Consider the following 25584-nt stretch of genomic DNA (forward strand, 5'->3'; position numbering starts at 1 on the left):
TCCACAGGCAGAAACAAATGTGAATACTGTAGAACCACATTGGCAGATGAGAGTCCTGACCCCCAAAGACTGGCACAATGGGAGGGCACAGCGAGGACTTCTCAGGAACCACAACAGACTCAGTCCCAGGCTGGTGAGGCAGCAATATTTTTGGAGACCCATTATGTCTCAACTTTTCTACCCACATACCATCAAAAAATAAAAAGGACCCACATTGTTATTTCTCTGAAATTCTAAAATTTAGTATGGAAAAGAGGACAAACATAAATAAGTCTGTGCTGTTATCATAAAATGTCAAGACTGGTTTTCATATGCCAAAGATAAAAATTGTTCTCAATATTTTACTGACCTCTATTAATATCTAACATTAAATATAGAGCTAATTCTCTGTAGAAAGCTGTTTTATGTACTATGAGGGAGCAATGCTAAATTCCAGGAAGAGACCAGAGAAGTCACCATGTCATGTGAGGTGGAAAGAAGAGACCCAAGTATGTCAAACTCCACACTCAAACTCATTAACCATGCACTCCACTGGCAGGCTGTATGAGCACCCACCAAGTGCCAGACATGATTCCAGGCACTTGGGCATATCAGTGAGCAAAACAAGGGTGGAGAGTTGAATGATAAACCTACTCAACAGGTAAATTAAGCAACTTGCTCAGAAATTGTAAGGGCCATGTAGAAAGGCAAGGGCAGAGCAGAACAGAGGACAGCCAGTACAGCCAGAAGGAAACAGTGCCAGAGAATGCTCCCTGAGAAGGTGATATCTGAGCAAGGTTAGAAAGGGGTAAGGGGGTCTGGTGCATGGATGTTTGAGAAAAAACATTTCAGAAAGGGGTCCAGGAACAAAGAAGCAGCGTGGCTGGATGGAGTGAATGAGGGCAAAAGCATCAGGAGATGAGGTCAGAGAGGCAGTGGGGGGTCACAAGAGCTTGCAGGCAATTGTAAGGACTTGGCATTTACTCAAGAAAAATGAACATCTAGTGAGTCATGCATTCATTCAACAAGGACTTACCAGATGTTAAACATGCCAAGCCCTGTGCCAGATGCTAAAGACATAGAAACAGAAAGAAGGTTGAGAAGAGGCAAAAACTAGACTCCTCAACCTTCGGTGGTAGCTAAGGTCTTCTTCAGTACACTAAGTAACCAAGAGTACATGCCTGGAACCTGGAAATGAACATTCAGTGGGCTCAAAGGATGCCCCTCCATCCTTTACACGTATACAGGTCCTGAGCATTTACCATGAGAACACCAAAAATACAGAAGATCTGAAAGTTGTATAAATCAGCAGTGAAGATCAAATGAAGTCCAAAATCATTTTAGTCTTGACTATACCTCATTAGATTCGAAATATTTAAATCTATTGGTGGTATTATGATAGCTCTATATCTACAATGGTTTAAACAACATAACACCCTATATTTCCCAATATTTATAAATGGCAGAATGTTTACTCTTCATTGATAGCTAGATATTTATTTGTAATTTTGGTAAAGTAGGCCAATGATAAACCTCTGTTTGGTCTTTCTCCTCTATTAAACTATATAGATTATATCTTCTTAATACTTCCTCTGTAACTCACCTGTGATACTAGTCATTTTGTACTTTCAAACACTTTAATACATTTATTTGTGTATATATACATACATCTATACACATACATATATATAAAAATGCATATATGTATATACATACACTGAGTTGTGATATTAAATATCTTTAAAATTTTTTTTTCAACGTTTTTATTTATTTTTGGGACAGAGAGAGACAGAGCATGAATGGGGGAGGGGCAGAGAGAGAGAGGGAGACACAGAATCGGAAACAGGCTCCAGGCTCCGAGCCATCAGCCCAGAGCCTGACGCGGGGCTCGAACTCACGGACTGCGAGATCGTGACCTGGCTGAAGTCGGACGCTTTAACCGACTGCGCCACCCAGGCGCCCCTTAAATATCTTTATATACAAATGTATATAAACACATGTATAACTTTTTTTTAAGTTTCTAAAACCACTACTTAGACTTATTACGTGAACTGCATTCTATCTTCTCTTCTTTTGCACATCACTTTTCGAATGCTGGTGTGACCTACTGAAAGGATTTCATGACCTGCCAATGAGTTGCAGTGCTAAAACACTAGTCTAAGCACTTAAGTAGTTAAGGCACTGAACTGATTAAAAACTATTAATTAATTAATTACCTCACATTTGTCACATCAACTATCCCCTATTTTGTCCACCTACCCTCAGAACCTGCAGAGAAGAGCAAACTCTAGTCTACTAGTAAAACTTCAGAGTGTTCTAAAGGATGATCCTTCACAGCACAGTCCTGCAAGACTCATGACTAACCAGAAAGCAGAAAGGAGCTAACTGTTCTCTGCTGGAGGCAAATAGAAAATGTATCTGCACTATATGTGCATGAACTTGTCAAATAAAGTCTCCAGTATTCTGAAATAACTTAATGAAAACACATTCCATTGCTAAAGGATTTTTTTCTTTGGCTTCCAGTGCTTTGATAAACTTGTAAATGGTCATTAAAATAGGACCAGTATTGGGCCACCTGGGTGGCTCAGTTGGTTGAGCGTCCAACTTCAGCCCAGGTCATGATCTCACAGTTCGTGAGTTTGAGCCCCACGTCAGGCTCTGTGCTGACAGCCTGGAGCCTAGAGTCTGCTTCGGATTCTGTGTCTCCCTCTCTCTCTGCCCCTCCCCAGCTCATGCTCGCACTCTGTCTCTGTCAAAAATAAATAAACTCAAAAAAAAAAAAAATTAAAAAAAAAATAGGACCAGTATAAGGTTGCCTAGGTGGTTCAGTCGGTTAAGCGTCTGACTTCAGCTCAGGTCATGATTTCACGGTCAGTGAGTTCAAGCCCCACATGGGGCTCTGTGCTGACAGCTCAGAGCCTGGAGCCTGCTTCAGATTCTGTGTCTCCCTCTCTCTCTGCCCCTCCCCCACTCACACTCTGTCTCTCAAAAATGAATGAACATTAAAAAAAATTTTTTAATAAATCAAATGGGACCAGTATAAGCACCACTCTGCATTCCAGCGTAGGACAGATTCAGACTCAGAAGGTCTGTAGTCAGCCCCAAGATTCTTCATTTCCAACAAGCTCCCAGGGGATGCCAATACAGTGGTCCAGTAACATACCACTAAAAAGCACTGGGTCATTTACAGATCTAGGTAGCCCTCCTTAGCCCCCATATAATAATATATGTTCAAACACATAGCACAGGGCTCTTGGGTGGCTCAACGGTTAAGCATTTGACTCTTGATTTTGGTTCAGGTCATTACCTCATGGCTCATGAGATTGAGCCCTGCATCAGGCTCTGCACTTACAGTGCACAGCCTGTTTGGAATTCTCTCTCCCTCTCTCTCTGCCCCTCCCTGCTCTCACTCTCTCTCTCTCTGAATAAATAAATGAACATTAAAAACAAATACATCAGAAGTGCCTGGGTGGCTCAGTCAGTTAAGCATCTGACTTTGGCTCAGATCATGATCTCAAGATTTGTAAGTTCAAGCCCCATGTTGGGCTCTGAGCTGACAGCTCAAAGCCTGGAGCCTGCTTCAGATTCTGTGTCTCCCTGTCTTTTTCTGTCCCTCTCCCGCTTGTGTGCGCTCTCTCTCTCTCAAAGATGAATAATAAACATTAAAAATAAATAAATAAATAAAAATACTTTTAAAAATACATCAAATACACAGCAAACCCCCCCAGCAGACAGCACCTGCTGCGAAGGTGGATGTTTAGGTGATATCCGCAAGCATTTTAATGTGGGTTTCAGGTGATGGCAACCCATCAATGGTGATAATAGAAAGGGCCACTGGGAAGAATGAAGTGAGGGAGTTAAAGAAACACAGAGGAAATCGGCTTGGAAAGCAGGACCAGGCCACCTACAGAAACCTATGACGATTCACAGATGAAAAGATAACATCTATTTGGAAGTAACCCATATAATACCAACTTGGATACACTAAAAGTTAGCCATGCTATGTCTAACAGGCTTGCTAGAGCTCCAGCTGGCTGAAAAACATATATTGATGATGAAAACCATCTTTCAAAAAAAAATGTCCACTTACCATATTTCATTTGAAAGGAACACAGATGTTCCAGATATTCCCAGGTTAATTGGTCCTTTTAACTGAAATTAGATACATGGTTCTACTACCTCATTAGAGGTCAAGTTTAGAACATCAGCCAATTGCTTATATTCCAGTAGGTCACAGTTGTTATTTTTATTTTGTTTTTTAAGATTTTATTTTTAAGTAATTTCTATACCCAGTGTGGGGCTCAAACTCACAACCCCAAGATCAAGGATCATATGCTCTACTGACTAAACCAGCCAGGCACCCCTGCTGTTGTTTTTAAATTACCATATTCCTCTTCATTTTACACAATTCTTAGAAAATATTTCCCAGCCTTTTCTCCACCAAATCATCAAAAAATAACTATTGGGAATTGAAATTCCACACATTTGGAGGTCACTATTACCCAACTAAAGTCTGGACATGCTGTTCCACATGTTACTGAACTAATAAGGGTAAAAATAAAATTCCAGAAAAGGCAAAACCTACACTTTTTACCTAGAGCCTTCTCTTATTTGAAGCCATGCAGCCTTTCCTCATTCTTGTGGGTTTCATTAAACTAAGAAGCACAGAACACTGTAAACTGATTTGCTACTTTCCATACCTGCTGCCAAATTTCCACTTCTGCAAAACCAATTTCAATCAAAAAAAAAAAAAAAAGGGAAAGTTAATCTAATTCTTCACATGGTCCAATGTATTCAGAATTGAGGTAAAAAGTTGGAAGAAAGGAAAGCAGTAGTTGGCAAATAAAGCAAATGTTAATTTCTTGTCTTTATTTTTTAAACCGGTACATTGTCTCAGAATTGTTTCCTCCTCTTAGCTCTGGAAAGTTTTTCAAATGTGGACATTGCCAAACAATGACCTTGTTATAAGCCAAAGTTCAGTTATTTTAAGGAATTTACTACCTTTTAGCCGAACGAGTTCTCATGGAAATCCTTCCAAACCACTAACTTTGTTAAGAATTTTTACACGTTTACAATATAATGCTGTATAGCTTCTAAAAATGTTAGGGTTTTACTCTGTGCACTACTTCCGCCTTTAAGAAAGCAGTATAATCTAAAATTGGTGATATAGGAAAGACAAAGGGACACTTAAAAGGAAAAAGCATGAAGTAACTTTGGTGTAGCAACGTTGTATGATGGGAAAATCAAGCCAAAGGCAGGATGCAATGCATGCCGTAGGCTCTAGCTGCTAAGTACTAGACAGAAGAGGGATTTCGAAAGCATCCCATTTTGCATCTGCTGACTTATGAAAATATCTCCCCCTTCCTTGGTGTCTTGAACAGCAAACTCAGGTATGCATGTAAAGACCAATTGGCACCATGTTTTCAGATCCTTAGGTGAAGTAAGTCCCACTTAGTTAGCCAGAATCGAAACAGCTGGGAAATCCAAAACTGGAATTTTTGTGAAAAGGAAAATAATTACAACCACAAGAACTTAACACACAATGCGACTGGCCAACTTCCCAATTACAATGGCTTGCCAGACAGGAGGCAGAGGGGAAAGGTGAAGGGTCAGGGTCAAGAGGAGAAAGCTAGAGTAAAAGGCCCAAATGGGAGAGGAGGGTGACGGAGGAAACTGAGGCACCGGAAAGAGAAGGGACTCAGAGAAAAGGCAGGGTCAGCACTGTCTGCAACCCATCAACAGAAATAACAAAATATTCTGCCATGTGGTATGAAAACAAAAGAAGCCAGTACAACACTGTGGTCTTACCCTTAGAAAAATCTCTCTGCACGCACCTCTTGAGAAGTATAAGAATTAAAGTTTGATGAAGGAATGCACTGGTCTGCACACTACTTAAATCAAAGCTCAGGAAGGACAGTTAAGGACTCACAGTCTGCATTAGTCCTCCTGGCAAGGCAACGTGTTCCCTGCTACCACAGGCCCCAGGGAAGCCTCCAGACGAGGCTGGGCAGAGCTTACCAGGGGCGGGGGTGGGGGCCACCACTGGCCTCCACCAACCTGAGTGAGGTTCCACTACCTCTGCTTCAAACTCCCAGGGAAGCAAACGGGAGGATGAACAAGTGGCCGAGCTGCACAATGCATCTGAAGCGAGTCTAATTCATCTCAAGCTGTGTGGTGTAGGAGCTGGATCTGAGTGAAAATGGCTCGTCTCAAGCATACGGTCCCTGAACAGGTTACTTTAGAAAGTGAATGATCATGCACAGGCTATTCCCCTGCAAAACTTCATGGTCCTGATAAAACTGTCCTCATTCTTCTCAGATCCCCACTACGACATGTGACAGGTGGAACTGGTGCTGCTGATTTCAAAATAAGTAAGACAGACCATTCTTCTGGTAATTTTTAATGTTGCAGGCCTGCGTACACGCACCAAAAACAAAACACACACACACACACACACACACACACACACACACACACACACACACACACAGTCACTTCAAGTATGAGTCTTCAAAAGTACCAAACATTTCTCTGATAATTTTAAAGTGCATGACTCTAGGGGCTCCTGGGTGGCTCAGTCAGTTGAGCATACGACATCAGTTCGGTTCATGATCTCACAGTTCGTGAGTTTGAGCCCAGCCAACGGGCTCTGTGCTGACAGTTTGGAGCCTGGAGCCTGCTTCACATTCTGTGTCTCCCTCCCCCTCTCTGCCCCTACCCGGCTCACACTCTGTCTCTCTCTCTCTCTCTCAAAAATAAACATTAAACAAAAATTAAAATAAAAAATAAGTAAAAGTGCATGACTCTACACTATCACATGCAGCGAATGTTTCTAATTCAGTTAATTATTTGGGCCTTCCAAGTAAAAGTACATTTTTCAAATACACATATAACTGAAGAGTGAGTGGTACACAGTGACTTCAGACATCTTCATAATGCAGAATTGCCGTCTGACAATATTTTTACCAGCCTCTCCTCACCCAGGCCTTGCCAAAGATCCCCTGTTGAATCTAACCAAGAGCTAGAGCAGAACTCAGACAATGATGTTATTATGGGAAGAGATTCCATGTGAACACAGATCTATCGTTCAGTTAACACAGATTTTCAAACTCTCTGGAACGTAAAAATTGCAACTTTTAGAATTGCTCTTACTCAGAATTCTGTTGTTCATTTCAGTTCTACACCAAATCAGTGACTCACCACCCTCTGAGGTTGTGATGAAAACTGTAGCTAACACCCTGAAGGCAACTCCGAGGGGTGGGGTGGGGACAAGGCTCCAGGGATGTGAGCAGGAGGCCAGCCAGGACTTCAGAGCTGGGCTTCCTTTAAAGCAGCTCCCTTCCTTCCACTAAAAGCTTTCACCGACTGCCATCTCAACACGAACGCCACTTCAGCTGCTTTCCTTTGATCTGAGATGATCATTTTGCCAATTAAAAAGCAACTCATTCTCAGCCATGCCCAGAACTGGAGAAGACAACCACTGGAGACCCTCAGAATCCTTCCTGCCTCTGGACATGGGAGCATCATACCAGGAAAAAAAAAAAAAAAAAAAAAGCAAAAAGCAAACCCCTGAGTTTGGTGCCTCCCTCCGTCTGTGGTGTGTACTTGTCTCCAAGACTATGCCTGTCTACATCAACCTGGAGTCTGAGGCAGGGGGCTTCATGCAGGAGGAGTACAGCATCTGCCCTGACCTCAAGAAGTCCAGAGTCCAGTACTGAGTCTCAAGCTGGGTGGCCAACTGATCCAACAATTTGCAGTAAAATGGCCTTCTGTGTTTCTGGATCTAATGGAGGAAGGCAGGAGGGACCAGGGCAATTGCCACTCAGAACAACTACAAAAGGGCCTGACATTCTTATTACAACACACACTCCTGGGCACCACCTCTCTTTCTGAGTCATAATCTCTTGGAACAGAGCCACGGGAATCTGTATTTTTAATGCGTTTCCCCCCAACCCCCACCAAATTCTCAAACATACCGACATTTTAAACAGGTCTAAACCCAAATTAAACTGATGTGTGTAGGAGAGGAGGCTGAGGGACCAGAGGTGGAAGGGATGGAGACAGGAGGAGCAGGCCTGCCAGGCCCAGCTCCAGGGCACCCCCTACCTGGGGTGGCTCAATGTGCCTGAATGCCAGATAAACAGGACCCACCACCAAGGGAGCAGGTGGTGGGGGGAGGGGTGGTTAAGTGACAAGTCCTGGGGTGCACACCCCACCACCAAATGACTGACAGAAGCCATCTTACCTTTCTTGGGGAGTCAGGGCTCAAGTGAGATCTAATTGCTCTAGAAAAATAGAGATGTAGCATGCCTTGCTTCTGAGTGTCACAGAACAATTCAGTCCTGTTCTGCATCTTAACAAATTAAAAGGAGCCCAAAAAAAGTGTTCACCTCTCCCGCTGACATCCAGGCTGCATAACAGAGGAGGCGGCATTCCAGGCAAAGGAGACAGGAAGAAGGTCTACGAGGTGTCTAGAGAAATGGGATGAAACAGGAAGCAGTGGGAGAGGGGCCTGGAGTCAGAGACCAGATCAGGTCACTGTGACCCAGTGGCTACTTTGCCCTTGGAAGGAAGGCAGTGACACTTGTCAGTTGTGCAGGCCAGGTTAACTACAGTGGTGATTCTCAGAGGGGGCGCCAGATCAGGAGCATCTGCATCCCCTGGGAACATGTGAGAAATGCAAAGTCTCAGGCTCCACTCCTACCAATCAGAAACTGCATTTTAAGGAGCCCTCATCTGAGACCCTTGTTCTATAGCGCAGGGAAGAACACAGGAGGAGGGGAGAGAAAACCAGTAGTCAAAGGTGGAGCAATCTGTCCAGAGGCTGCTGCAGAAGTCTACACAGGAAGCACGAAGAATCTAAGGCAGTAACTACATGTAGGAAGGGGAAAAGCCATGTGAAAAAATACTTAGAAGTAAAATCACAGGACTTGGTGATACAGAGGTTGGATGTGCAGAGAGAAATGTGGGGAGCCAGAACAAGTCCAGGTTTCTGGCCTGGATAACCAGCTTTAAATCAGGTGAAAGAGATCTTTTATATCATTGTACAGATAAATGTGCCAATGTCTGCCTCAACCTTGAAACACTCAACTCTGTTTATAAGCCAGCTTGGAGTCTTCCAGATTCAGGAAGATTGTATTTAAATGCTTTTATAAAACAGCACAATTGTGAAATGCACCCATGTGCTTTCTTCTGATACATTCTTCAACTATATTTTTCAGTAATGCATCCTGGAAAGCTTTATAAACAAAAATCAATCCAGATTCAAAGTGTTGGAAGAAGGGGAAGGCTATAGAGAAATTACTTCACACAATCCAAAGTACAGCCATTTGCAGAGAAAAGTATGAAACACTGCTTAATGCTCATGATTTTGAACAGAAAGAAAACACAGAACATTGTCTAATACAAAACACATGGTAAAGGCTTCTCTGCCCAAGAATGCTATTTACCTTAAGTTATTAGGCTCAAGATATTTATGGGGAAAAAAAGTCCATTCTTAATTAGCCATACTCATAAGGGATGCTGTGTAATTGAACAATGGCAAATGCTTCAAAAATAATTTTTGGCTTTATGAAATGTTTTTACACTCATCGTTAAATACGGGTGTGTCTCATGTTCTGGATATTTCCTTTTAAAACAGCAACAAGGCCCACTCTGAAGATGTGACTCCAGGGAGCTGGGAAGCTATCCAAAGTCTACATCTCTAGGTCCTGGCCTTCCTTTGGCCACTTAACACAAAGCAGTCATCTGACAGGACTGTCAGGTCCTATGGTCCTTGGTTGTACAGGGCCACTGACAGCCACATTTGTCTGCCTCCCACCACTGCTCTTTGAAATGGCATCCAACCAAGCAACAGCAGCGAGTCTGGAAAGGGAGGAACAGGGTCTGATCTGTCGCAGGAGAGACAAGGTCACATGCCCTTCCCTGACGCCATCATAGCACCCTACAGACTGCTCGCTGGGGTATCCTGCATGCAACAACCACCTTACAGACTTACTCCAGAGTTGGAGAAGCTAAAGTTTAGCTATAACTCAGTAATGACCTTCAGACAGAAAAAGAGCTAATGCAGTCAGGTGGACCTGTGTCCTCACTTATAACCATTAACACTTAGGATAGGCCAGGCATGTTTTAAGCACTTTACATTATTAACTCTTGAAATCTTTATAAGAACTCTATGAGGTGGGTAATGCTATTACCAACATCCTCCTCTTATAGACAGAAAAATGAGGCACTGGCAGTTTGACTGACTCATGCAAGATCACACAGTTAGGACTGGGCAGAGCTGGGATTTGAACCGGCAAGTGGGTGAGGTATCACCATGTGTCACCACCTCTCTCCTGGCCAGCTCCTGTCTCCATGAGCCGAGTCCTTCACCTGGTGCCCTTGCTGGCCTTGCCAGGCTGCTGTGAGATCAGTGAGATCAGAGATGGAAGGCTGGCTCATGGGGCTCAGGAGTACACAGCACGGGCACTGTTCAAACTTCAGTTCCCATGTACAAAACTCACTGGGAACCACACCATCCCCATGGCGTCACCCCCATTTCCTTACTTCCGCTTTACTCACTCCCAGGCCTGGCTTTATGTGCACTCCTGCCTCCACAGCCCCCACCATCATTCCCTTCCTAACGGACAGCACAGGCTGTGCATTTAGGCCTGGAATGATCCCACTAGCCTACTAAGCCATAAGTCTTGTCAGCCTTCAGTACCAATGAGGTCTTTAAAAATCTTGAAGCTCGTTTCTGAAATTCAAAAGTAGGACAGAAATACTGTACTTTCTAATAACACTGCCTAAGTTCTTACCCGCAGTTTCATATCCCAGGTGGGCTTCTCACTAGCTCTGTGGACCTTATCAGGATTGTCTTTGGGAAACAGTTGCCAAAACAACCCCCAAAAGTTCCAAAAGTCAGAGGTTGAAACCAACAGCAAGGATTCTTAGCCCACAGCTTGAAATGAACTGGGATTTTTACAAATACTTGCTAAAATCTACCCTGTTGCAGGCAGAGCATTTTCTTGAAATTATCTTTCTATAAATGAAGAGACTCAGAGTGCTCTAACAACCATTCACCAGGAACCCAAGTCCTTGGCTACAAAACCACATTCTTTCTTGATAAACAATATAAAGAAAAATCTATCATCTAGTAAGCAGAACAGCAAGAACCCACTGGTCTGTTTTTCTACCAGTAAATGGAATGTTGGGACAGAGTTTTGCTACTCACTGGTGCCAGGACTAGATGCCCCCAGCATCTCCTCCTGGCCAGTGCTCTGCTCACCTCGCCAAGCCTACCACACTAGGACACAGTGCATTGTAGCTGGACTCTGGAAAGCATCCCTACCACCATTTGGTGAGCATGCCCTTGCCTAGAGGAAGAACACAGAGGGATGGTCAGTATGCCAGAGAAGGAATGGTGAAAGCAAGTGAAGCCATCCAACCTGGAAGAGAGGGAGATCAGAGAGGGCATCAGAAGTGTCTTCAAATATCTGCCAACATGGATGAAAGGCAAACTCTGCTCTGAATCATAGGCCAGAGGAGGCCAGGAGGAGACACATTTCAATCCAGTCTAGCAGTGTTCCAGCTGCTGTACCGTCCTCAAAATGGGCTGCATTCAGTGGTGATGAACTTCCTGTCCCCAGAAAGGTTCAAACCAAGGATGGCTCCTTTAATCAAGCAACATAGCAGAGGGAATTCAAAGTTGGATGGGTGTAGGTGACTATAATGTCTATGAGACAGAAAGTCAAAAAAGACAAGTCCTAGAAAAAAGTTCTAGAAAAAAAGACATCTGCAAGGAGGCAAGGAAATAGTGGGAGAAAGAATAGCAACAACAAATAACACAATATGAAAAAGGAAATAAGTGGTTGAGTCACAGAAATGCTATACTTTAGAATCTCACCATTCCCCACTAATTGTATTATACCCCCATTCACACACCAAACATGAACAAATTTGGCCAAGTTCATGTAAAACCAATACTACTCAGCTATTGTCAAAACAGATTAGAGAAAGATTTGCAAAGTGCCCTCTTACATTTTAATTGTTCATGACACTATATAAAAGACAATCTTCTCCAGTTAGGTTCCTAAGGCAAAGAAAGGCTTCAGAACTCCCAAAAGGGTTGCTGGAAAGCCAGAGAAGGTTCTATGTCAAGGGAGCTATCTGTTACGTGAGAATGTTTACAGTCTTGGCCAGAAAGAAGCTCAAGGCAGCAAAGTGTGTATTTCTAAAGCTGCAGCACAAGAGCTTGTACATGAAAATCAGTAGGTCAAAGCAATGACCTTTGATAAAAGGCAGTATGTGCTCTTAGGAAATTATTTGAAAATAAATTATAGCCTTTTCTCTTTATGAGGAAGGTAGAATGCATGCTCCTTGAATTTTGTTAGCAGGATGGATGGATGGATGGATGGATGCATGGATGGATACATAGATAGATATGATAGATAAATAATATAGATGATAGATTGATGGTTGATAGAAATAGATGTAGATGATAGATAGGCAGACAGATATACAGACAAATGGATGGATAGGCAGAATCAGATAATAAAGATAAATAATATGATAGACAAGGCAGGTAGGTGGACAGATATAGTTGATAAAGATGATAGAAATATATAGGGATAGATGATAGAAATACAAAAAGTCAGATAAACTCAGAAAACAAGCTAAAGAAACAATTGGAAAAACATGAATCAAAATCATCTAACAATCTATATAACAGAACATTCTAGGCTTGTCGTTTATTTAGTATTTTAGTACCTCTCCAAGAGCCACAACTGTGGGATGTTTTAGCATTTAAAACTCACTCTACCCAAAAGTCAGTTAGAAATTAGGAGGTAGCCACAAACTATGCAAATTCACCTTTCATTTCAAACACGTGGAGTTGCATAAGTGCTACAAGAAAACAGCAGTCTCTAACAACAGAGTTTGTTTCAGGAACATGCTGTCATCCTGATATGAGCATAAGATGATAAGCTATAACCTGCCCCAGGACTCACTGGTGTGCCATGGCATTGGATCCAGTTATGTATGGCAGCAGCCCAGTCAATTCTGGATTAAAATTATGAGTCCCCAGTAGAGAGCATTTTCAGGGAAGACTTCGTTTTAAAGAGGTTAAAAGTCCACTTGTTTGGGCGTAATCCTTTCTCTGCCTCGCTTGACCATTACTGGTAATCTAGCCAGGGCAAGAGGAAGTCTGTACCATGAGAGACTGAACCACGGCCTTAGTAACAAGCTAGAAAGAAATACTATTGGCCTAAATACTGAATTAATAAACAACATATTTACTAATTACAAATTTCTATAAGATGTAATCAGATCACAAAAGCTTTTAAGGGACCTGGTAAAAGAAGGAAGGGCAATTATGAAAAGAGACTAGACCTTCAGTGCACAGGTAACAGGTTATTCCATCCCCTGGACTTTCCTCTAGTCATCTGTACACACTTGTTTAAAGAGACTTGAATTGTGAAGTCATGAAAGCAAAATGTTAAGTATATATCCAAATTCAGTGACCATAAAGTCTTCAAGAAAATGTATCACATTTCTAGTGTTTTCACTATTGTCCCAGTGGCTATCTTACTAGCAGATTCCATTTTAATGCTAACAAGAAAGAATTTCATAGAATTTACTGATTAAAACAGAGTTTAAAAAAGAAAACCCTTCCTGTGTCTTTAGAGACGTGCCTCTTCATTGTCAAGCAAAATGTTCTGGAAGCACAGAAGAGAAGTAGGGCCACTTCTGATAAAGGGGTCTGCCATCTGGACCTCAGCATTTTGCAACTATCTGTCCTTGTTAGAAAAAATAGATTTGGGACAATGACAATGAATTTTCTTTTCTGAATATTAAGTAAACAAATGAAAAAGGATTAGAAGCTGACATAAGACATCTGACATCTTTTCAACCACTATCTGGCCAACAGATATGTTCTAATCTTTACCCACCATTTTCTACCTGTCAAAACTAACACTCGCTCTAAAGCAGGGTTTCTTGACCTCAGTACCACTGACAACTGGGGCTGGATGATTCTTTGTTGGGGGAGCTGTTGGGTGCATTGTAGGACATTTCCAGGATCTCTTGTCTCTACACACTGGATGCCAGTAGCACCTCCTGCCTCCCAGTTATGATGACCAAATGTGTCCAGACAGTTTCAAATGTCCCCTGGACAAAACTGCCTCCAGTTGAGAACAACTGCTGTAAAGCATCCAGACCCACAATAAAATACCCCACCAGATCATTTAGTTTCTCACTAAATGAGCCCACAGGCTACACTCTGAACCCCAGACAACCATCTTGCAAATGTCTGCCATGAGCACAAGGTGGATGGGGTAGGACAGATAGGTCAGGACAAATGCACCGTAATCGGGGGAAAGCATCTGCATGCCATATCCTAACAGTGATGAGAACACGGAGCACAACACCACCCCTGAGTCTGACAAACACTATCATACAGGAACAAAAGCTGAGGCACTGGATACCTCTGTATCCTCCCCATTGAGAGAATGGCTATATCTCAAACCCATTCCTTAATATTAGGCTTCTGAAGATCATTAAAACAGAGACAATTTTCAAAACACAGCTTTTCCACAGGAACCAGGCCATTTTCACTCTCTACAATCCAATTCACCAATTTAAAAACCAGACTCACAGTATACATGCTTGGGCCCTTCTTGAGCTGGGGCCATGAGGCCGTGCATATATCCTCCCAGACTCTTCTACCGCTACTTGATTTCGAGGCAGCACATTTTTAACTGGAAATTATTTGTGACAGCTCATAAACAGCTCTGAATACAAACCATTGTCAAAGGATGTATTAACAAATTTGCACTTCTCAGAGTTCCCACACAGGCAATTTTCTCATCATTCTGACAAGAGAAATGTTTAAGGAAAATGCAACAAACAGTTCTGAGATCTATGGGCAATGTTTTCCAAATAAGTGCAGCAAACAGCTATTTCATTTCAGCAATATGAATTTCCTTTCACCCCACCAAGTGCACCTGCAGCACTGGATGCCCAGACACCTGGACTTCCCCCTTCCACTCACTCAACCCCACCAACTTTGACCCTCTCCCTAGAAAAGAGAAGGCTCTCTATTGCATGCTAGAACGCACACCAGCTTACCAGGGGTCTCATTTGCAAAAGTCTAAGAAAGCATCCACAGGGCGCCAGACTGCTGGAAATGCTGTTGGGGGTGTTCTGTAACTCGACCCTGTTCATACCAGCTCTGGATTGAAACCCAGCAGACCGGATGAAATGCTGACCCCGAAAACCAGAAGGATTCAGAAACACATACAATTGTTCTCACTCAGTGCTTCTCAAACTGTAAGGTGCCTGAATCCCCCCCAGAGACCTTGTAAAAAGGTGGGTTCTGATTTGCAGGTCAGGGGTGGGGCTGAGAGCCTGCATTTCTAACCAAGATCCCAGGAGGTAACTCAGATAACAGGGCCAGGAAAGTGACTCTAACTTAAAAGATGAGTGATATCTACTCCCAACATAGCTAGGACCTACCTCAGATACAGGAGGATGTTTTTAAAGGAAGCAAACTGATTTATATTCACCCAAAGTTCCCACCAACTGATTCAGGGCAGTTCATGGATCTCAGTCCTGTCAACATATACAATCACTGTTCTGATTATTGATAGAGCATTAAAACCTTGTGTGTGTACAGCACCCCTTCCCCTGGGGAATCCAAGTCCCTTAAATTGAATCTTGCAAAGAAATTCCATTTGATTTCTGGACAACGATTAACACTCATAATGTCCTAAATAAGCAGCACACTGTTTTCTAAAAGGTTATTGACGGACACCTGGGTGGCTCAGTCAATTCAGCATCTGACTCGTGATTTTGGCTCAAGTCATGATCTCAGGGTTGTGACATCGAGCACATATCTGGGCATGAGATTTTTTCTCTCTGGGGCCCCTGGGTGGCTCAGTCGGTTGAGCGTCCAGCTCAGGTCATGATCTCACAGTTCGTGGGTTCAAGCCCCACCCCGGGCTCTGTGCTGACAGCTCGGAGCCTGAAGCCTGCTTCGGATTCTGTGTCTCCTTCTCTCTCTGTTCCTCTCCCGCTCACGCTCTATCTCTCTCTTTCTCAAAAATAAATGAAGATTCAAAAAAAAAATTTTTTTAAGATTTTCTCTCTCCCTCTCTCTGCGCCTCCTCCACTCATGTGCACACGCACACACTCTCTCTGTAAAAAAAAAAAAAATAGTTTAAAAAATAAAAATAATTAAAAGGTTATTGAGAACAAAGATTAAGCAGAAACAAAAAGAAAACAAACCATAGTAATAAAAGTAAGTCAAAATACCACTACTAGTAATTATTATCACTTTTCATTATAAAAAAAAATGTCTTCTTATAAAAAACAACAAAGTAGCTCCTTCCCTAATCTTCCCCGTTCTGATAAAATACAACTCCAGTTGCTCAACCAAAAGCTCTAATGAACGCTTGTCTTTCTCAGCCCTCAGCAAATCCTCAAAACTCCACCCTTCCAAGTCCTGATTCATCCTCTCACCTGGACCACCCTGGCCTGGGAAACCATCATCTCCAGAGACCTGATACTGCAACAGCCTCCTGTTCCATCACCCACTTCACTCCGAAGAGATCCTCATGAACCTAAGCCAAGAAACTACTCTGCTCCACGCCTGGAATGGCACCCTTTCACCATAACCCTCCAGGGCCCTCCAGGACCATACACACACATGCACATCTGGCCTCCCTCCTCTCACTCTCCCCCCTGCCCCCCTTGCTCCTCTTCAGTTACATTGAGGCCTTGCTCAAGGCCTTTGTACAGAGTTCTCTCTGCCTGGAAATCATTCTAAATACCCACATGGGCCACTCCCTTGGGTCCCTCCTCAAATGTCACCTAACTGCTAAAGCCTTCCTGGACCCCTATACTCAGAACCCCACTTTTGTAAACAGGGGAGTTTTACAGGAATACAATATTGGATGCATGTGTAAGGGCAAGGACTTTATTTATATTTTCAGGCCCAGCTATACCTCCAGATCAGCTGAGCGGCCTCAAAGCAGCCCTTGCTCTGTCTGCACCCAGTCTTCCCAGACAGTGCAAGGGGAGACCCTCCATACCCCTGTCCACTCTCCACACTGCAACCTGTTTACCTAGAGCCTGTCATCCTTCAGCTTCAAGCACTCCACTGACTTCCCAAAGCCTACAACATCCCACAGTCTCAGTAGAGGAAACCCTCAGGACTCCGGTGGGAACCCCTATCCTGGCCTGACTCACTCCCTGTCCATGCTACTTTCCATTCCCAGTTGCTGGGTCTGTTCCCCTGCCTCTGGTGTAAGCACATGTTCTGGGCTGGCTCTTCTCTCACCTCCAGAAATCCCCATCCACCCCTGGAAACCAGGGAACCTCTCTCTCTCTCTCTTTCTCTCTCTTGTTTATGTTTGCCCTCATTAGCTCTCCCAGAGGCAAGTCTACATCTATCCACAGGACTGCTTGATCCCTGCATTCTTCCCACTTCACCAGCAGCTCTGTGAGATCAGGCTGAACTCGCTGAGTCCGTGAAAAGGTTGTCAGAAATTCACGCAAAGGTCTCACGATCAGCGACACCTGAGTGTAAAGGGTCACATGCTCTGTGCTCAATCAAGAGAGCCTGTGTCCATTTTCACAGAAAGGAAATGAAATATCATAGACCCTGATCATTAGAACTTAAAAAAGACTGTTCTGAATTCCAGCTTTTTCTGTCTCCATTGAATACATTCCTTCCTTCATTCTTTCTTTCCCTCTCTTCTGTGCACAATTCACAAGGTAACACACACTGTACCTCCCTTTACAAATTAACCCCCATTAGCATCATGTGCCATAATCAATCCCAAAAGGAACCTTGTCTGCTGGTATTAAATCAGTCATTAGAAAGACTTATTAGCCAATCTAACGCTAGTTTACCTGCAGGCTTAGAAATGTCATCAAAGAGCAGGGGGAAAAGAGAAGAAAAAAAGGATTTTCAAAATATTACTCTTCCTAGATTCTCACATCTCTCTAAAGAAAAAAAAACGGAACAAATAACACACTTCAGTAAACTGCCTCAGCATATTCATGCTAAGAATGGCAGCATACAAAAAAGCATCGGGCCCCACTCACAACAACTGTCTCTGGTCACCTGGAGGCTCTGTCTCCTGCTGCCCATTTCCCATGTCCTCAGCAGCTCCCTCCACTTCTCTCCTGTGGCGCCTCTCTGCACTGACAATGCATCAAGACTGAAGGCAACCAACACTGGCCACTCAGGCCTCCCCTGGGACAGCCAGCAGTCTGATCCTGTATCAGGAGCCAGGCCAGCCAGAAATCACTCAGACTTGGGAGCGGGGGTGGGAGTGCTGGTGTGCCAGGAGTAGGCAGGCATGGACCCTGGACCCTCTGGCTGCCCCAATTTCTACACGAGCACATGTTTGTCTCGTGCCATCTGTTCTCTGAGGCCCTGTGGTGCAGGCAGTGGTTTGGAAAACAAGCAGAACACCCAGATACAAAATAGAAGATAAACCTAACAAGGCTATACGGATACTAAACTAGAACAGGGCCCAGGTTCCAATATTCCTCTGTAGACATGACTGTGGATGTGAAAGGAAAGGGCAAACGAGGCTGCTTCTAAATGTTTCATGTAAGCCTTACTTGTAATATCAGCCAATGGCATCTAGTTTCTCACACTGGCTTCTCCACATTTTTCAACAGCCTTTACACATATATTCAGATATTTGCCACACACGTCGTCTCTGAGATTGCACTCTGGTAAGTGTGGACTAATTCACGTGAGGACACTGTGACACCACAGACACAATATCACAGTTGTATGTCACAGGCACATGAAAAATTCTTCACTATATACGTGTAATGAATTCCTAATTCTTGAGATGACTAAGTACAGAAGCTGGACCCTGTCACCCACATCTACAGCAGTCTCAGTGCTTAACACTGCACGGGACACCCACCAACTCCCAATCGAGTAACTACAGTGACAACCCCGTCATCGGTCTTGGTTTTCTATTCATAACTGTAATAATCTTAGCAATGACTACTGGAAGTATGCCTCATGTGCATCAAAGGCTACCTGAGGTCAGTCACCAGGTCAGATCAGGGCTGTGGCCCCCTTGGGTCGCCAGTATCTGGCTGCATGGGGCAGAACGTACACAGTAAACAACTGTTGAAGGAATGAACGTATATTTGCATTTGAGCTTCAGCAATAATGTCCACCTTTCATTAAAACTCATTTACAGTCTCCAATACGAGGAGACTTCCAAAACATACTGTCTCTCACTAGAAGACCCAAGTTCCCTTGGAATAATTGTTTCTATGCAACCATAAAAATAACATTCTTTTCAATTTGCATCAGTTAGTCACCAGAGTTGAGTTTTCATAGAAGCCATACACTTGTTTTAAAGACCAGTTAAGAAAGGCGTCCTAGCCTCCTCCATTGAAGGCCAAAGGTCAGGAATGCCACATTTGGATTAAGCAATTGTTCCTCAAGACATCATCTCCTTAAAATGTAAATAATCCCAAGGGGTCAATTCTGAAAACACTAACAGCTATTAACACCTTGGTGTGAAGTAGTTTAGCAGTGAAACCCATAAACCTATTTATTAGTAATCTGGTGGTCACTCATTCATTCAACAAACAATTACCAGATAACGCCTAATGAGGATAATGACTGTGCCCAGGACCAGCCAATGACTGGGGGAAAGCACAAGAAAGACAGCTCTGCCAGCAGAAAGGAGGAGTACATCTGCAGCAAGGGGTAACTCTTCAACCCATCAGCATCCAAGAGGGTGACGTAAGGATCCAGGGCATCTGGGGAAGGTGTAATATGGAAGTAAGGCCATTGTTCTCCTGTGAGAGCTTGCCCTTTAGCCTGGCTCTTAGTCACACATCTCGAGAAAAATGGACCTTTTCTTGAGGTCATGCGGGGTCACAACGAATAACAAGCACAAACTGGAAGTGACAAAGGCTCCAGAGAGACTTTTCCAATAATTCTTTCCCCATGTTCCTTGCATGTGAAGCATTCTTCTTGGAAATTGTGGGAAAAAGCAGGAAAAAGATCAAGCCAAGTCTGCATTTTAAAGGTGCATGCAGTAGCAATTCTAGAACATTAAGAAGAGACCGCATGACCATGCCAGGCAAGACTCTACAGGTCATGGGTACACACGTGGGAAGGGCACTGCCAGGGATCACAATAACCCATTTAAGGCCGACTTACTTAACAGGAAATAAGATTTGGTGGTGACAGAGTGTGATTAGCCATACGCTGATCATGGCTGAGAATGGGTAATGACCAACTCAGACACACTTTCTTGTTCTCTACTTTTAGAGAGTTTGAAATTTTATCATAATAAAAAGTTAAAAATAAAAATTGTTTAAAGAATAAAAAAGAGCAGTGGCTAAATGTAATGTGGCATATTGGATTGGATCCAAGAACAGAAAAAGGACTTTAGTAGAAAAGCTAGTGAAATCCATATCAAGTCTGTGGTATTAGTTAGCAGTTCTGTACCAATATTAATTTAATTTGATACATGATCAAATTATCACAATGTTAATGTGATAAGTATGCAGTGGTTATGCAAAATGTAAATATTAGGGGAAGCTAGGTGAAGAGTATATAGGAACTCTCTGCACCTTCTTTGCAACTCTTCCATAAATCAACAATTATTGCAAAGTAATTGATGGAAAGTTAAAAAAAAAAAAAAGCAATGGCTTAGTGATAGAAAGGGGAGGGATATGCATGTTAAAATCCTGCAGCCACCCTGAAAATGTAACCCATAATACCAACTACTTCCTGGCATTTAAAAGCTAGCCAGGTTGGAATTTAACAGACTGCCTGGTGAGAACGGATGTGTTCCAAATTATGATGTTTAAAGGTCTTGAGTTTACCCTGGTCTTTTTGTCCTTAGCATGCCATTACTGTATCTGTGTGGGATAAATATACATTTGCTTATAAAAATTAGGAAACATTTTTTAAAGTGCTTGTAGATAAAAAGTCATCACAGACTTTTGGGAACAAAATCAACCTAATTTTTTAAAATCTTGAGGTATAGATCTTGTGATCTACCTGCAAGACTATTTAACCCTGAGATTACTAAGTGCACATGTTCTCTTATTTCTACATGTGACTAACAGAACATCAGGAGTACAGACCACCAAGTCCTCCAAGTAAACCAGGTAAATGTTGCAATGGCAGCAGACAGGCTCTGACACAGCTCACTCTACAGTTCATCTCTGGAGGCCAGTTTTCCAAGACAGATAAACATGGGGAATTCTATCACCGTGGATCATGCAGAACCCTGCCCACTCAAGCCAATAAACTGTAGTCAAGGCACCCGGGGGCGGGGGGGGCTGCAGTATCTACATTTTACATTATGGCAGGGGCCACACAAAGGGAAGCAAACTGCACATAGCCTTGGTGTGTGAACATGCATCAATAATAAATCTCTCTCTCCTCCTCTCCCCATCACCAATGAAGCACTTTACAGAAACCTGACCACAGATTTCTGTGAATGATTTAGACAAGTGGCCCGGGAAAATTCCACACGTGTCCCAAACTCAGGGCTGCAGAAACATAGTGAATGCACATCACCAGGTGCCAGACAGCTGAGGTCCTCAGGGCCAGGACTGATAGGCACAGTTTGATCTCTATACAGACAAAGCAGACAGAACTTGATGGCAGTGCAGGCCGCAGAGCACTTGGACCTCTCAGCCTGCCAGCACAGCATCCTATGCAATTAGCTCTTTAGTGAATGCTTTATGGTGATTTTACACGATATGGGTTATCTGAATTTATCATTGTTCATGCACTTTAATTAGCCTCTAAAAATACAGGGACCCAACCTTCATGCCAATCTTTGTTCACACATTGAATCCATTTTTAACAATGCATTTTTAATTTGCTCTTGAGCATCTACTTATACATCTGTCAGTGCCCGCCTTGTAATTCCAAGCAGAGACCCACTCTGCAGAAAAGAGTAATGGCAGCTACAGTGTTCTGAGCCCCTGAACCCCACTACATGATAGACACACCCTCCGCCCTCTGCAAGCCTTGTTCCCTTAGTAATCCTACTGCGCTGCAGACAAGTAAATGTGGAAGCCCAGGAGAAGAGAGGGAAAGAGCAGGCTCATGCTCACATTTGAGAGCCAGGAGCTGCAGTCTGTGCAGGTGATCTGGGAGACCATATCACTTCTCTTGCTCCTCTTGAAGCAGAAACAATCATGCTGCTTGCTTTCATCCCACATGGAAAAACTCTGCTATCCATGGTCCTTAGGAACAAGTAGAGAGCCAGGGCCCAAGATGTGGGTTTAAGGGACACAGCCCACACCTTCCTACCCAGATTAACTTGGGCACATCACTCAACCTCTCAGTTTCTACATTTGGAAAGTGAGGATGACAATAATATCTGTACAGTAAGCATTTGGCAAAGGCTTATGTGAATATTAATTAGGAGTAGTAGCATTTCCTGCTAGAATAAACTCAGCAAAAACTTTAGGCAGCTCCCCAAACTGATATTGCTTAAACCCAATGCATGAATAAAAAAGTCTCCCCTCACCTGCCTGTCTCACCTGCCCCATTATCTCTGGTACTAAGTGAGAAGTCACTAACAGTGGGGCCAGGGTGGAATTAAGCATGCCTCCCATAGTCAGCCCTCCACAAGGTTCAGAACCTGCTGGGTGACACACATGGTGTTCTTCCAAATCCAGGGACACGTGGTCCCTAAAAGTCAGGGTTATTCCTGTTTATACACTTCATGCAAACCGCTCAACCCTTGAAAGCATTTCTTGACATTTCCCCTTATGGCACTGACTATGGCACAGCTCGACTTTCGGGAACCCATCACCTCCACTAAATGGAGTGTGTGCAGGTCCAGCGAAATGAGACAAATGATAATATTCGCCAAGCATCTCATGTGCATAAAGAGTAATGACCCCACTTTGAGGCATCTGGGTGGGTTAAACATCTGACTCGGCTCAGGTCATGATCTCACAGTTCGTGAGTTCGAGCCCTGCATTGGGCTCTGTGCTGACAGCTCAGAGCTTGGAGCCTGCCTCGGAATGTGTATCTCCCTCTCTCTCTGCCCTCCCTCTCTCTCCCTCTCTCTCTCTCTCTCATTCTCTCTCTCTCTCTCTCTCTCAAAAATAAATGAACATTAAAAAAGTAACAACCCCAAAAAATCTGTGTCCATGGGACACAGATAATACATGTGCTTTTGTTTCTTCCAGAACATCTAACAAAATTGCTAATGAGGCATACAATACATGCTTTCTAAATATTTATTAAATTTAATTTTAAAATGAGTATTCCCACCTATCCCTAAACACAGAAAGTCTCAACCACAGGGTCAATCCATAAGCTCTGCTAGAAGCTCAAACTGCACACAGGAACAGTCAAATGTAAGTTGTGTGCAGTGTGTGTGCATATGCATGCATGTGTCTGAATGTGTATCAGCAAGTTTGTGTGTGTCTGAAAGTACAGAAGACTGTATGTATGTCTATATATGTGCCTGTACCTTTGTGTGTATCTGAACATATATGAGTGTACATCAGTCTATGTATGTGTGTCTTTCAGGGGAAGGTAGGAAGAGGGATCTAAACTTTTGATGGCCAGGGAAATACAAATCAAAACCACACTCAGATATCACTTCATGCCAGTCCAAGTGGCCAAAATGAACAAATCAGGAGACTATAGATGCTGGAGAGGATGTGGAGAAACAGGAACCCTCTTGCACTGTTGGTGGGAATGCAAACTGGTGCAGCCACTCTGGAAAACAGTGTGGAGGTTCCTCAAAAAATTAAAAATAGACCTACCCTATGACCCAACAGTAGCACTGCTAGGAATTTACCCAAGGGATACAGGAGTACTGATGCATAGGGGCACTTGTACCCCAATGTTTAGAGCAGCACTCTCAACAATAGCCAAATTATGGAAAGAGCCTAAATGTCCGTCAACTGATGAATGGATAAAGAAATTGTGGTTTATATACACAAGGGAGTACTACGTGGCAATGAGAAAGAATGAAATCTGGCCCTTTGTAGCAACGTGGATGGAACTGGACAGTGTGATGCTAAGTGAAATAAGCCATACAGAGAATGACAGATACCATATGTGTTCACTCTTAGGTGGATCCTGAGAAACTTAACAGAAACCCATGCGGGAGGGGAAGGAAAAAAAAAAAAAAAGAGGTTAGAGTAGGAGAGAGCCAAAGCATAAAGAGACTCTTAAAAACTGAGAACAAACTGAGGGTTGATGGGGGGTGGGAGGGAGGGGAGGATGGGTGATAGGTATTGAGGAGGACACCTGTTGGGATGAGGACTGGGTGTTGTATGGAAACCAACAGTAAATTGGCAGTAAATTTCATATATTTAAAACTAAATAAATAAATAGATAAATAAATAATAAAAATTTAAAAATAAAAAAATAAAAATAAACTTTTGATGGCAACATTTGCAGGCGTAGATTTAAATGATTATATTAACCACAATACACTCGATATAGATCAATAAATAATTTGTAAAGATTTCAAAGGTTAATAGCAAAAAGAGAGGCACAGGTAGGTAATAGAGAAAATTGGGAGCCCTTACTATAATATTAATTTAATTTATGTTTGGCAATTAAGTTACTAAATGATAGGTAAGTGGAGTTAGGCAGATGGAGGGATGGGGTGCTGATGTAAAGTTTGAGTGCTGTCCCCATATTTTGTCTCACTTTTCTTCCTCACAGTATGAGAGGTGTTATGCTCACTCACATAAGTTCATAACATGCCCAAGGTTAAGAGCCGGAAGTGGCAGGGGCGAGGCACAGTTCCAGCAGACTGGCCCAGGGCAAGGTGGCTCTCAAAGAAATCAAGTCCTGGTTGGAAAATTAAGATCAGCTGGGATCAGACACAAAGGCTCTAAATGTTTCCAGCATAAAAGAGCTCAGAGACACTCAAATAGGGGATGCAGAACTGAGGAATACGGGAACAAAGGCACAAAGGCGGAGCAAGTACCAGGATTGCTGAGCCTCTACAGACAAGCAGACTAGATGCTCCCAGCAAAATGGAGAGCAGGCAAACCAGCAGCCAGCACTGCTGCTCCAGATAAGTCAGATGACAGTGCTAATTTGGACCTAACGGGGGCTCTAAGTGTTTAACAGCTGAAATTAAGTTGGGACAAGTGGGGTCAGAGCTGAGAGCAAGGGCACACAAAACTGTTAGATGATATTAAAATAAACTACTTGGAAATTACTTTTAGTAAAGTGAATAAAACAATACACCTTTGGCACTTAATTCTTATTTCTTATTCTACATACTTCAAAGACTGCATAATATTCCATGATTACCATATCTTACAACATAAAATATTATCAATCTCTGTATTATTGTTCTGAAAAATCCATTCCTTGACAAAAATCATTAGTAAGTGCTTGAAGGTAGTTCTCTATATCTGACTCAAGGCTATAAAGCTTTTGCCTGCCCTCCCATACGTAATTAGATGTCACTAATCACCCAAACACAGCTCCAGGCCTGAAACCAAAACACCAGTAGGAATTAAACAGCCTATTTAGAGAGCGCGTCCTAAAAACCTTAACCCCTTATCTGTAAAAGAAATGTGAACTGGTATTGGGGCCACTTGAAATTTCCTTCT

The 25584-nt window shown here is 42.9% G+C and overlaps 1 protein-coding gene across 20 annotated transcripts in view; it reads right to left on the minus strand.

Moving 5' to 3' along the window:
• LDLRAD4 (low density lipoprotein receptor class A domain containing 4) overlaps positions 1-25584 on the minus strand; it is a 442107-nt gene that overhangs the window by 393280 nt on the left and 23243 nt on the right. Inside the window, exon 1 of one of the 20 annotated variants that reach the window (XM_053206359.1) lies at positions 18089-23074. The exons of the other annotated variants lie outside the window; for them this stretch is intronic. The gene's annotated coding sequence lies outside the window, so the exon portion shown is untranslated. Of the gene's footprint in view, positions 1-18088; positions 23075-25584 lie in introns of those variants that run through there. 20 annotated transcript variants of the gene reach the window in all.

The sequence above is a fragment of the Acinonyx jubatus genome, chromosome D3, assembly GCF_027475565.1.
Source record: "Acinonyx jubatus isolate Ajub_Pintada_27869175 chromosome D3, VMU_Ajub_asm_v1.0, whole genome shotgun sequence".
NCBI classification, from domain to species: Eukaryota; Metazoa; Chordata; class Mammalia; order Carnivora; family Felidae; genus Acinonyx; species Acinonyx jubatus.